General features: G+C 42.6%; 1 protein-coding gene across 1 annotated transcript in view; it reads right to left on the bottom strand.

Moving 5' to 3' along the window:
• LOC146679781 (protein NLRC3-like) overlaps window positions 1-14416 on the bottom strand; it is a 320608-nt gene that overhangs the window by 208440 nt on the left and 97752 nt on the right. The window contains exon 3 of the transcript XR_014918496.1: window positions 12361-12591. The gene's annotated coding sequence lies outside the window, so the exon portion shown is untranslated. Of the gene's footprint in view, window positions 12592-14416 lie in introns of the transcript that reaches the window.

Here is a 14416-nt window from a genome sequence, read left to right as displayed (position 1 = left end):
CTGTGCCTGGCTGGCTTCCTCCTTTCTATTGGGCAAACGCCGACATTCGCCCCAGCGCGCTGCGTTCACATCACTTCAAAAAAAGTTGTTTTTTTAAGTTGCTGCCCAGCGGGACATTATACGTATATAGATTTATACACACGTCAGTGGGATTTAAAGTTATTTTTCCACAGAGAGAGATCTCATATTAACTCTCACAGTGATGCGTAGGCGGCGGGATAAAAGAAAAGTCATGAACTCAATGCAGCCCAATTTAGTCTGCAGTCACATAGCGACACCTGTTCATCGGCAACAACAGTCCCCGGTAACCCGGACTAATTATAGGGTCGCACCGTAATTTGTGGCTCCATGTTTTTATTTGCATCACTGCGTTTGCATTGCAGCAAACATGAACATTACATATATTTCAATATAATGTAAAAGCAGTCAAAACAACTAACATCAGAAACAGCTGATGTTATTTGTTATATGTCACGGTGTCATTTCCGCTTCTTTCTCCTGTAACAACAGCCCGGCGCCGTGAGCAGTCGCCTTTTTTGCGCTCGCTATCCCTGCACTTTCTACCATCTGCAAACGCCACGGTGTTCGTGTCATCATGAAAGACATGAACATCGAGCGTAAAAACAAAGGAGACTGCTACCGGCTTTTTATCTGCCGATCGCCGTGCTACGGTTGCAAGAAAAAGAAGCAGAAATGACGTTCTCTACGCGTTGAGACGTTCCCCGTCCGTCGGCTAAACGCTTGATTGAAACTTCAATGCGACAGTGACACCAAGTAGAATTATAAATGTCACATAGCACCAAACATGTCTTTTTCAAAGCCTGCGGTGAAGAGAAAGGTTGGTGATGAGCACCGACAATTTCAGGAAAAGTGGGAAATGCAATATTTCTTTGTTGAGCACAGGGGCACCCCGACCTGTCTTATTCTTTTCCCTTACATTATAACAATGTGAGGAGTTAATGCTAAGTATACTGCCATTAGCGGCTAATACTAATTAGGGGTGAATAATTATTAGTAGCTAATGCTAATATCGTTTTCTCTTCCCTTTTAACAATGTGAACAACTAGTGCTAGGTAGGCTGATGCTAGCAGCTAATGCTAATTTGACGTGAATTAGCATTATATTAGTGAGGAGTTAATGCTAAGTAGGCTGCCATTAGTGGCTAATGCTAATTTTAGATGAAAAGGCATTAGCAGCTAATGCTCATATTGTTTTCCTTTGCTTTGTAAGAACGACAGCAGCTAATGATACGAAGTCTACCATTATTAACAATTGTTAATTTGATGTAAATTAGCATTATCTGATAATGGTAACCCTTTTCCCCTGCATTATAACTATGTCAGGAGTTAATGCTAACTAGGCTTCCATTAGGGGCTAACTCTAATTAGGTGAATAATTATTAGCAGCTAATGCTAATATTGTTTTCCCTTCCCTTTTAACAATGTGAGCAGCTAATTCTAATTTGATGTGAATTAGCATTATATTAGTGAGCAGTTAATGCTAAGTAGGCTGCCATTATTAACTAATGCTACTTTGACGTGAATTAGCATTATGTGCTAATACTAATACTGTTTTCCCTTACTTTTTAACAATGTGAGCGGCTAATTCTAAGTACGCTCTTGTAAATAGCTAATTCTAATTTAGTGTGAATTAGCATTATTCAATAATGCTAACACTGTTTTCTCTTACTTATTAAAAATGATAGTAGCTAATACTAATACTCTTTTCCGTTGGGTAACAACGATGTGAGGAGTTAATGCTAAGTAGGCTGCTTTTAGAGGCTTATTCTAATTAGGGCTGAATAATTATTAGTAGCTAATGCTAATACCGTTTTCTCTTTCCTTATAACAATATGAGCAGCTAATGCTAATTTGATGTGAATTAGCATTATATTAGTGAGGAGTTAATGCTAAGTAGGCTACCATTAGCAGCTAAAGCTAATTTGAGGTGAATAAGCATTAGTAGCTAACGCTAATACCCTTTTCTCTTGTGTTATAATGATGTGAAACGTTAATGCTAAATAGGCTTCCATGAGTGACTCCTTTCCCTTGCATTATAAAGATGTGAACAGTTTATGCTAAGTAAGCTGCCATTAGCAGCTAATGCTAATACTGTTTTCCCTTTCTTTATACAACTTGAGCAGCTATTGCTAAGTAGGCCACTTTTCTCTGCTAAAGATTTCTGTGACCATGATAGAAACTCTGATAAGCTAATGCTGCTAAGCTAATGCTGTTTATGGGCCCTGTTAGAATCAATATTTCATTCTCATTCTGTTGTTTGAGAACAATAACAGAAAAATGTGCACTTCAGAACAAATTTATTGTGAATTCAGCTGTGAATGTACAGTTTGTCATTATTTAAGCTTCCATTTCCAAATGTTAGCTGACACTTTATTAGGTACACTGGTATCTATATCAGGTACACCTGTGACCTAAATGTTCCTGCAAACAGACTCCTTGGGGACCCCTACATAAATATCCATGAACTATCCAGCTAGACTAGTGTGTCTGACCCTGAAAATATTCCTGCATGTGTGATTGTTCATGTGTCATCTGCAGGAAACAAACAGGAAGTGAGTGAAAGACACGGGAAATGTTTCCAGCTCTTCCTCCTCTATCAGATTTTCTCTCCATACCTGAGAGTGTCCAGTCTCCAGCCTGGATCCTTCAGTCCAGCCGACAGCAGCTTAATTCCTGAAACACCTGGGTGATTGTAGCTCAGGTCCAGCTCTCTCAGATGGGAGGGGTTGGAGCTCAGAGCTGAGGCCAGAGAAGTACAGCCTTCCTCTGTGATCAGACATCCTGACAGACTGCAAACACACAAAACAACAATCTATCTGTCAACAGTTGTTTTCTCTTTGTCACAATAACATCTATCCATCCATTGTAACTTTATTTATAAGTGACAATACCCAACAGACAACAACAGTCATCTGAAGCTGTTTAACAGTGTAAGGTGACCGCCTCCACTGTGAGCAGCACTTGGTGATGGTGGGAAGAAGAACTCCTTTTGACACAAAGATCCTCCCAGTGAAAACAGGCTCCAGGAGGAGCATCTACCATGACTGGTTGCAGGGTGAGGGGAAAGAGAAGAGATGAGCTCAGAGAGACAAGAACAAAACAGAGAGACAAAAGTTAAGGACATGCAGTAGTGACATATAAAAGCATCAGGAGTGAAAAGAGGGGAGAAGAAAGCAGAGCATCATGGGAAGTCCACCAACAGCCTGAGTCTATAGCAGCATAACTAAGGGATGGTTCAGGGTCACCTGATCCAGCTCGAACTATAAGCTTTATCAAAAAGGAAAGTTTGAAGCTGATCGTCAAAGTAGAGAGGGTGTCTGTCTCCTGAACTCAAACTGGGAGCTGCTTCCACACCCAGTCCAACATAGCCAGGCTTTCTTTGCTGCTTTGACAAAACCTCAAATCCCAGTCAGAGATGATGAGCATCATCACAGTGATGATCATTTCTCTGTAACCCAGGCTTTCTGCTTCAGGATCTGTGCACGCTCACAGAACAAGGAGACCTTTAAACATCATTTCACTAAATGGATGGACTGAGCTCAGCCTACAGATGAACTGGTGCCAGAGATCATAAAGAACATCAAACAGTCAAATTCAACACTTTTAATGGAAATATGAGATTAATGCTGCAGACAATCATGAACCTGCTGAATTCATGAACATCAAGAATGCAGCGAGTGGTAAAATAAAGATTTGACCTCAGTGTGCTCAGTGTTCCTGTCTATTCCTAACATATTCCTAACATGATAGCTGCACTTTAGAGCTCTAAAACTGGAACTGACACATGTTTAAACTCTACATGTTACTCAGTACATTCAGTTCTGACACTCGCCCACAGTCCAACAAAGGAAACATGGAGATCACATCAGTTTGTCACCAAAGTCTAATTTTTAGGGCAACTTAACCTGTTATTATCTCGTTAACTCATTAACTGATTAACGTCAGCAATTATTTTAATCACAGTTTTTAAAATCATGATTATTGTGAAAGTGCTCACTGGCTCTGAATATAACAGCCATGGGTCACAGGAGGGATGTTGATCAGTGCTGGCTTGAAATGGGCGTCATTATGCGTCTCAGCCAATGGGAGCATTGAGGGTGGGCCTAATACTACTGCAGCGCTCACATGACCCAGGACAGAAAGAAAGGGGCGGGGACAGAAACATGGAGACAGGTACAGATCTTTGACATGTTCATTTTAAACTGTTCCAGGAGGCAGTGTTGATACAACTAAAGTTATCTGTTGTTGAAGAAGTCGGTCTGAGGAACGTTCTTAGGATCAACAAATGACGGCATGTATGAGCCTCAAGACGCAGCGTCACAAGAAGAACACGAGCTGTAGAAAAAGGAGAGACTACGAAAGCCACGGCGTTACAACATGAACCAGCTGTTGGTCTCTCTGGAGACTACTGGGCGTGGCTGGGTAACCATGGTTACCTGGGAGTTACAGAAACGTGCAGAACATGTGATTCATGTTGCACAGCAGTGGGACATTTGAAATAAAGTCAGCACACTCAGTACAGATAGTGCATCAAATATGATGCTGCTGCCAGACGTCTGCCTTTGAACACGTCCCTGCATCGCGCACAACACCAAGGTTGCCATGGCAATCACAGCTGACAGGGACAAAGCGCACAGCTGGAAGCCTGCAGGTATATTTAACATGATGTATTTCTCAGTTTCCTGTCTGTGTGTGAGAGACAAACAGCCTCTGTATGTGTGTGTAAATACAGCATGAATATGTAGAGGACATGTTTGTGGATATAAGTAAATGAAAGCTCTGCGTCATTCGAATCTTCTTGTTTCTGTTGCAGGTCTGTGACTGAACTTCTGGGAGGAGAAACGTTGGTTTCATGCTCTCTGATTCTGTGTTTTGTCATCTCTCTCAGGTGATGGACAGCTCAGATGATGACCCCGCCTACGTGGTCAAATTCAAGTCTACATTCAGAACAGACCTGGAGACACGCAAGCAAAATGCCAACATTGTATATGTGAAAACTGCTGCTGGAGCCAGATTCAAGGAGCTCAAGTGTTTACCCAGATCTTACTGAACTTACTGCAGGAACAGAGGGTTGTTGGAGGGAAACCTGTGGAAGCAACAACATCCGAGCCACCAGAGAAGAAGTTGGCCCTGTTGGTGCTTCATCAGAGTGTGAACAGGAGGAAGACTCAGCTGAGAACAGTGTGGTGGATACAGAGCAGAGCCCACCATCAGTACAGAGGCCTGTCCATTAGAGTGCTGCTCCAACATGCAGCACATGTACTTGGCCACAGCTGCAACATCTGTACCTGTGAAAGCTTCTTCTCTGTTGCTGCTCATATTGTGCAGAAGAAGAGAGTTTCTTTATCATCAGAAAATGTCAATGAGCTTGTGAGTCTTAGCAGCTGGCTCGGTGCAGAGGAGGAAGAACATGTCAGTCAGAGGAAGATAAATGCAGTTCATGTTGTCAACTCAACCTGGACTGTTGAAAGAGTTTTTCTTTGTCTGGTTTCTGACTGAGATTCTCCAAAGGAAATCCAGCACAAACACACACTTCACACACTCAAAGTCCTGCACAGTAAATGAGCTGATGAGCGTTTGTGCTGCTGCCTGATAACAGAACAATAGTTCTGCTGCTTCCTGTTCTGCAAACACACATTTATAAATGTTCACTTGCTGTTGATCAAAGGTATGTTGGTGGCTCTGGACGCTGAGGGAACTTTGTAAAAAACTAGATCAAATGTTAACGTCCTGGCAGAGGCAAAGAACTTTGATTTGATATTTGATTAGATTCATGTTTCAGCTCAGACTGACAGAAATATTTGAACTGCTGCTGTGTTAAAGGGAACACTGCTGTTAGAAAGCACCTGATCTGTTTCTGCACACTGATTGTTGCACTTCTCATACTGCAGAACTATTAAAATAAGTACACAATGCACTACTTTTGAACTCATGATTGAATGTTGCTGTAACAAAGCCATTAATGTGATTCAAAGTGTTCATGCTTTCCCAGCACAACAAATGATTGCACAAGTGTGACTGATCCACTTTCTAATGTGTGTGTATCCCACACTGTGTGTCACTGTGTCACAGGTGAGTCTGTGTGTCCAGGTTCTATGAGGACAACAGGATATAGTGACTGAGTCCAGCAGCTTAAAGTCTGACTCCATCCTCCATTTAAATAACTCACAGCAACAACTGAATAGCTTTGCCTTTGTGTAGCTGACACTTCATTTTAATGTCCTTCTATTCTGGTTCATCTGGTCTCAGTTTCTATAAGCACACAGGTTTCATCAGGACTCTATGACCTCAGTGATCTTTGCTGGGCCTTAATGCTCTGAACAAAGCTGCACATCACAAGACTAAATAGAAATGAATCAGTCTTTCATTCTCACTGCTGTTTGACTTCAGCTCTCAATGTCCCACCATAACCCATGGAAAGAATTACTGTCCATCCAGGCTGCTGAACATGAAGCTGAAGAAGGTGGAGTATTGTGAGGGCTGATGGAGATGATGATGAGAATCCAGGAGCAGTGGGTGGATGGCAGCATCAGCATGAAGGATCAGTGTGAGAACACATCATCATCCACAAAGGAAACCAGTCTGAGTGTCTGACGCTCTTGTTAGAAAGACGCAGTCCCAGCAGTTAGCTTGTCTGCTAGTTAGCTGAGAGCTAACTCACTTGTACATTGAATACCAAACTGTGTAAACCAGGGGTGTCAAACATATGGCCCGTGGGCCAAATCCAGCCCATGAGATAATTTCATATGTCAAATATTGATGAATTTTCAGGCTCGCTGATAATCAATGTGAGCACGGCTGAGATGTTATTCTGATGAGCAAACCATGTGGCCAATCACTTTAAGAGACAGACTGGGATCATACCATTATGTGAAAGAAGACATGTCCCATAGACAGCAAGGGTAGTGGTAGAGACCAGTACACAGAGAAATGGGAGCTGTACTGAAATGCAAGCGTGTCAGGAAAGAGTGAAAAGGCAAAATGAGCAGCATCTGGCTGCATTTCAGTGATATTGGAGAGCACAAAGCTGAGTGCAACATTTATACAGGAGATATACAGGAGACGCTGAGAGTAGAACTGATAAAATTAGGAGCTGGCTAAAGTGAGACCCATTTTTATTTCCACCCATTTTCCACTGTGGAGGACAAAAGGTTTCAAACTGGTCCAGGTCTTAAACCTCACGTGTTCTTCCTAATAGCAGTAAATGGATAAAAATAAGGCTTTTATGAAAACACTGAATAAAACTTGCTGCCTTTAAAAAGACTAAATGTACAGTTCAGTATTGAATACTACATAAAATAAACTATATATAAAGTGTGTCTGAATGGCAGAGATGCAGAACTATGTGCATGTAGCACAGAGCCACGGCTCAGTGTCTGAATGAGTCTCACAGACCTGAATGTGCTGTTGAAGCCATTTATAATTATAACGTAATTCTGTACTCGTTTGATCTGCTCCTTACCACAAGCCACCAGTCGTAGAAGGTTTTGGACTTTTAACTATATTTTCTGAAGTTTTACAACTTTTCTTACTGTTAAAAACCTTGTTATGGCCATTCATGCTGTACAAAGTAATTAGACATGTGTGGTATCTACAGAAACGTCAGGATCTCAGCTAAAAGTTCACAAAACCATCTCAACAACCACCAAACAGCTGAAACAGCAGGTGAACAGATCACACAAAAAAGATGTAAACACAAATCCCCCTGATCATCTGTTTTTTAAACATGAAGTGTAGTTTTGGACGTTCATTTACTGCTGGTTCAGTGAATTTTGGTTGGACAGTGATGAAACCTGCAGCCTCAGAATCTGTGAGAAGTCTGCTTTCAGCACGCAACAGCATTGTTGTGTTGTGTGCTGTGGATCCACCTCTGCAAACTCATCACTGTTTCACCATCATGTTTCTACTTAGACAATAACAAAGGAAGAAGTTCCCAGGAACTACTTCCTGTCTTGTTAACATAAGAGTACGTTGCCCTTCAAAGCACCTCCACTTCTCCTCTTATTAGAGGACTGCCTTATTATTAATCTGCTAATTCTGTCAGTTGATGAAAGAAAAATGCTTGATCTCACCTGAGAGTTTCCAGTGTACAGTGTGGACTCTTCAGTCCTTCAGACAGAAGCTTCACGCCTGAATCCTTCAGGTTGATGTTACTCAGGTCCAGCTGTCTCAGATTAGAGGTCTGAGAGCTGAGACCTGAGGCCAGAGCTTCACAGCTTCTCTCTGACAGGTCACAGTGACTCAGTCTGAAAAATAACAGATAAACAATTACAAAAATAAAACACTTCTGTTGAAGCGTAATGAGATACTATTATATTTAGCAATATTTCATCTTGTTTTGTCAGGAAACTGAGCACTGATGCAGAGCAACATGTGGAGAGAATCAGAGGAGAAGAAGTGAAGAGAGAACAGCAGTAAAACAACACTGAATTGTTCAGTGTGCTTTTGATATCAACAGAATGTGTCAAACTTCTTTATTTTGTATTTGTTTTAGTAGAATTGATGATTATCACTTAGATAACAACCACAGGCCAGGTCTAAATTGCACTTTGGTGACAGTTACACCCAGAAATATTTCAGAAACGTGGACAATTTGTGCTCCATTGTATTCAGTATTGAACAAACTGAGTACCGATGACCACTTAATATTTTTGATATTTCATTTGAGTTGTTCCACCTGATCTGTGTTAACTAGAATAAACATTTAAAAGCTAAAGCTATGATCACATATGTACTTACAGAGCTTTGTTGGAGGCTTTGACCACTGGCAGCAGCCTCAGAAGAGCCTCCTCTGAAGCAGAGTATTTCTTCAGGTCAAACACATCCAGATCTTCTTCTGATGACAGTAAGATGAAGACCAGAGCTGACCACTGAGCAGGAGACAGTTTATCTGTGGAGAGACGTCCTGATCTCAGGGACTGTTGGATCTCCTCCACTAGAGAACGATCATTCAGTTCATTCAGACAGTGGAACAGATTGATGCTTTTCTCTGCAGACAGATCCTCACTGAGCTTCTTCTTGATGTACTGAACTGTTTTCTTATTGTACTGTGAGCTGCTTCCTGTCTGTGTCAGCAGACCTCGTAGGAGAGTCTGATTAGTCTGCAGTGAAAGACCCAGGAAGAAGCGGAGGAACAAGTCCAGGTGTCCATTTGGACTCTGTAAGGCCTTGTCCACAGCACTCTGGTAGAAGTGTTTCTTTGCAGATTCTCCTGTTTCAGACTTCTTGGATGTTGTTTGTTGTTGTTCCAGCAGATTGAGTCCAGAGTTGATGAAGGTCAGATGGACATGAAGAGCAGCCAGAAACTCCTGAACAGTCAGATGGATGAAGCAGAACACCTTGTCCTGGTACAGTCCTCTCTCCTCTTTAAAGATCTGTGTGAACACTCCTGAGTACACTGAGGCTGCTCTGATATCGATGCCACACTCTGTCAGGTCTGATTCATAGAAGATCAGGTTTCCTTTCTGCAGCTGATCAAAAGCCAGTTTTCCCAGAGACTCCATCATCTTCCTGCTCTCTGGACTCCAGTGTGGATCTGTCTCAGCTCCTCCATCATACTTGACCTTCTTCACTTTGGCCTGAACCACCAGGAAGTGGATGTACATCTCAGTCAGGGTCTTGGGCAGCTGTCCTCCCTCTCTGGTTTCCAGCACATCCTCCAGAACTGTAGCAGTGATCCAGCAGAAGACTGGGATGTGGCACATGATGTGGAGGCTTCGTGATGTCTTGATGTGGGAGATGATCCTGCTGGCCTGCTCCTCATCTCTGAATCTCTTCCTGAAGTACTCCTCCTTCTGTGGGTCAGTGAACCCTCTGACCTCTGTCACCATGCCAACACAGTCAGGAGGGATCTGATTGGCTGCTGCAGGTCGTGTGGTTATCCAGAGGCGAGCAGAGGGAAGCAGTTTCCCCCTGATGAGGTTTATCAGCAGCACATCCACTGAGGTGGACTTTCTAGGGTCAGTTAGGATTGTAGTTTTGTGGAAGTCCAGAGGAAGTCGACACTCATCCAGACCATCAAAGATGAACACAACCTGGAAGTCTTCAAAGCTGCAGATTCCTGCTTCTTTGGTTTCAGTAAAGAAGTGATGAACAAGTCCCACCAAGCTGAACTTTTCCTCTTTCAGCACATTCAGCTCTCTGAAAGTGAATGGAAATATGAACTGGATGTCCTGGTTGGCTTTGTCTTCAGCCCAGTCCAGGCTGTATTTCTGTGTTAAGACTGTTTTCCCAATGCCAGCCACTCCCTTTGTCAGCACTGTTCTGATTGGTTCATCTCTTCCAGGTGAGGCTTTAAAGATGTCTTCTTGTCTGATGGTTGTTTCTGGTCTGTCTGGTTTCCTGGATGCTGTTTCAATCTGTCTGACCTCATGTTCATCATTGACCTCTGCAGTCCCTCCCTCTGTGATGTAGAGCTCTGTGTAGATCTGATTCAGGAGGGTTGGCCTTCCTGCTTTAGCAATGCCCTCAAACACACACTGGAACTTCTTCTTCAGGGTGGATTTAAGGTTACGATGACAAACTGCAGCTTGAAGTTCTGAATGAGAAGAAAAATAAACACTCAATTCCAAAAAGAACTAATCTTTAAAACATGTTGCTCCATCTTCCATCTCTGGAAAATGTTCATTTATCCAGCAGCTTAAATCTTTAGATAAATCCTCTTACTGCTCTGCAGACGGTCAGCCAGCTCCTCCTGCTTCATTCTCCTCAGGAAGTCCACTGTGATCTTCACAAACGCCTCTCTGCTGCTGCTCCTCTGACTCTCTAAGCATTCTGGGTAACCTGGACTCAGAACCTTCTGGATCTTCTTCAGCTCGTTCTTCACAAAAGTGATGATGTTGTCCTCCAGCAGCTGGAACAGAATATTTATGAATGAGCCAATCAGACTGAAATCATGGAGCCAAACATCAGATCCATGTTGGACACACTGACGATCCACTGGTCTACAAAGAGCAGCATGGAGATGACTGTGAACAGAACAGATGTAACAGTAGTTGTTGTACATGTACAGACCATAAATATGGAGTCCAGCTGTGTTTGATGCTGCTGGGCAGACTGACCACTGGGAACCTCTGAGCTGTGCTGCTCCACTCTGTGGAGGAACCATGAAGGATTAGATCAACACAGGATAAAGATCCAGGAGTTTCTGCTCAAATAACTTCATCTGAATCAAGTCTGTCAAGTTTTAAACTCTCAGATTGTGAACATATCAGTAATTTTCAGTCTGTTTTCATGGACGTCCTTTCAGTGGTGATGTCAGGGATGATTTTGAAGAAGCTCATCAAACTGAACCATCAGCAGATCACTGCTCCAAAACCAGAACATGATCCGAGTCTCCCTCCACCACCAGAACACCAGCTTTACTAACGTGGTAGATCAGTGTAGTACAGATCAATAACTGATGAGTCATTTGATCAAAATCACTGAGTGCTTCACGTCTGACCCTCTGATGCTTCTGTAGACATTTTGCATATTTAATGAATGTCTGACAGTTTTACATTCATTCTATGAACACAGTGGAAATGTTGTGTTATAGTCTCCATGTTGTTTCCAGCATCATAAATTCTTAAGTTCAGAAAATTAGATTCTTTCTTCACAGCTGAAAAACAACAACATTTATTCTCTATTGAAATCTGCATCGTCCACTCCAAAGGTCACAATCTGAAGGTAACATCTGGTTTTGTTCCCTGTGGTTAACTCTGAGCATCAGTATGGTGGGATTTATCCACTACATCCACACCACTGTGGTTCAGTGTTGTCCTGATGGAGTAACAGTAGCCAGTATGATCCAGGCTTTAGCTGCTGGGTCTCTGTGTGACCTCTCAGACTGTTTAACAGATCAGACACAAAGAGAATCAGAGCAGCTCTGTTCTTTAAAGACAAACATGAACCCACTCAGGTCACACTTTCCCCACAGATATGAGCATCACTGTCCTCAAACAGCAAATGACCAAGTCGAACATTTGGATCTTTTCTCTTTCATTGTTTTCTTTTTAATGAATCTTTGTAACAATCTGAGGATGTTTCAGGTCATATTTATCCAGGAAACACAAACATGTAAAGGAGTCATCACAGCTCTCTGACCTCGTTGCTCCAGGTTCACCACTGAAGTGTGGAGGGTGATCTTTGGACCGGTCACTCCTCACAGACGGACAGCTGGACCCTGCAGACTGTGACCTCTGACCTCTGCAGACACAAACATGATTGAAGCAGCTGTGATCACACAGACTGCAGATAATGCAGCTGTTTCCTGTCAGTAACATCCTCTTAGATTAGAGTTCAGCTTTTTACAGGAAAACTGGACAAAACTGATTTTTGTTACAAACTCATTTTCATTTCCTCTCAGCTCACAAACACAGTCAGACAATCAACCAGAGTCAACACTGATTATAATGTCAGTGCAGAATTATTTCTGTTACTCAGTGAGTTCAGCTCTCTGACCTCGTTGCTCCAGGTTCACCACTGAAGGCTGGATTGTTTCCTTTGGACCGGTCACTCCTCACAGACGGACAGCTGGACCCTGCAGACTCTGCTCTGTCCTCCTCTTCCTCCATCATCACCTTCAGTCAGTCTGAGAGGTAAACCACAAACACTCAGTGAGTTCACATTAACAGGAGGAACTGACCTCTGACCTGTCATGTGACCATGAAACCAGGTCAATATGTCTGTAGGTTCAGTCATCCAGGTCATGTGATCTAAGGAGCTTGGAGAGAAAAGAGACGTCTTTAAGTTTCTGGAAGACGTTTCATCTGAGAAGCTTCTTCAGCTCTAAAACCAAACGGTGGAGAGTCCCAGATATTTAAACCTGAGAGGGAAAGAAAGCATGTCGCTGACCCACCACTGATGTTATTTCAAGGAGGAAACTGAGAGCCTTTGCACCAGGAGCACAAACATCAGCTCCAGCAATGATCCACTGATGTGTTTTTATTCCATGTATGAATGTTGTTATTGACAGAGATGACGTTTGTGTGTCAGTGATGCAGTGACTGTTGTTGTTACCTGTACAGGCTGGTTAGACTCTATGAAACAGATCATACAGATCTCTGCATGTTAGAAGAGACTATTAAAGGTCATGAATGAGACAAAGGCAGGGAGGCGTCCTTTACAGCTAAACAGCAGAGTGAGAGAACAGCCAGCACCTCTACATTTATCACATTATACAGCACATGTATGATACTGACAGGGATGAGAAGAATTTAGTGATTCTGATCCCATCATTGATATTACTTATTGATTCTCAGTAGCTCTGCTCTGACAGTCACCACCATCACTGAGCAGCATATCAAAGACATTTGTGCACATTAACTGCATGTTGTGGCTCAAATGTTTGTGCATGTTGGAGGCATTTCCTCTTTGTTGTGATCAGTGTTGGTCATTACTCAAAACAGTCATTATTACACATATTACACAGAACACTTTAATTAAAAGTAATGGAGTACGTTACTTCATTACTCCTCATAACATTACTTTGATGTTACTGTGTAAAATGAACAAATGAGCATGTAACAACATAAAGCTGAGGTACAGCCCCACACACCAACACAGATCCTGATGAGGTCACGTGATGTTTCTCTGAGTGTTTATGAACACAAATCAAAGATGAAACAGCACAAAGACACTTCAAAGTGATTCTACTGTAGAAACATGAACAGGTAGAAACCTGCAGCCTGACTGCTCATCACTTTGTTACCTGTTCAAGTTCAGCAGCAGCAGCTCACTTTATCACGGTGCTGGTCTGGGGTCAGTGTTTACTCAGCTTTAACTAGTGATGTGACGTTCTGTATCGAGGCTTCGAAGCGTGTGTCGAGTAATGGAGGGGGCGTTTCCGCGAAGCGCGTATCGAGGCTTGCTTCATTTATGGGAGGAGCTGAAAATGATGACGTCCGAAGCCTCGCTGCCCGGCTGTACCACGTGACTGGTTCAGGAAGCGGTTCGAACTTTGCCGCGAGCTATGACAGCGATATAAACCCCTCAGACAAAATGTGGGCGTTTGATGGAGAGTTGCGGTTAGTGAGAGTTAGAGACAGTTTAGAAAAAAAAAATCGCCTACGACCTGCCACAGTGGAGAAACTGTTTCTTTTTAACAAAAACCAATGATGTGTCCCCTAAACACTAATCACTGTCCTTGCCTCAATGTTACAAAAGCACAACCACTGTCCACACCTCACCTCACAGTATATGATCATTTCCATTTTAGGCATTTCCAAATAATCATGTTCCATACTGCCAGTATAAATATACACAGTACACTGCATCACTACAATATACATGTTTTACACACTCCTTTTGTTGTTGACATTTACAGGCTGTGTGCAAAAAGGCCACACTCTTCAAATTCATCAGCTGCTCTGCTATCAGTCCACTAGGTGGAGCCTGAAGCACACACGATGCATTCA

This window comes from Copadichromis virginalis, unplaced genomic scaffold, assembly GCF_057382275.1.
Source record: "Copadichromis virginalis isolate Kocher_CV1m ecotype Utaka unplaced genomic scaffold, C_Virginalis_male_GT1.1 unmapped_scaffold_1, whole genome shotgun sequence".
In the NCBI taxonomy this organism is placed as follows: domain Eukaryota; kingdom Metazoa; phylum Chordata; class Actinopteri; order Cichliformes; family Cichlidae; genus Copadichromis; species Copadichromis virginalis.
This window is presented reverse-complemented; position numbering and strand designations above follow the sequence as displayed.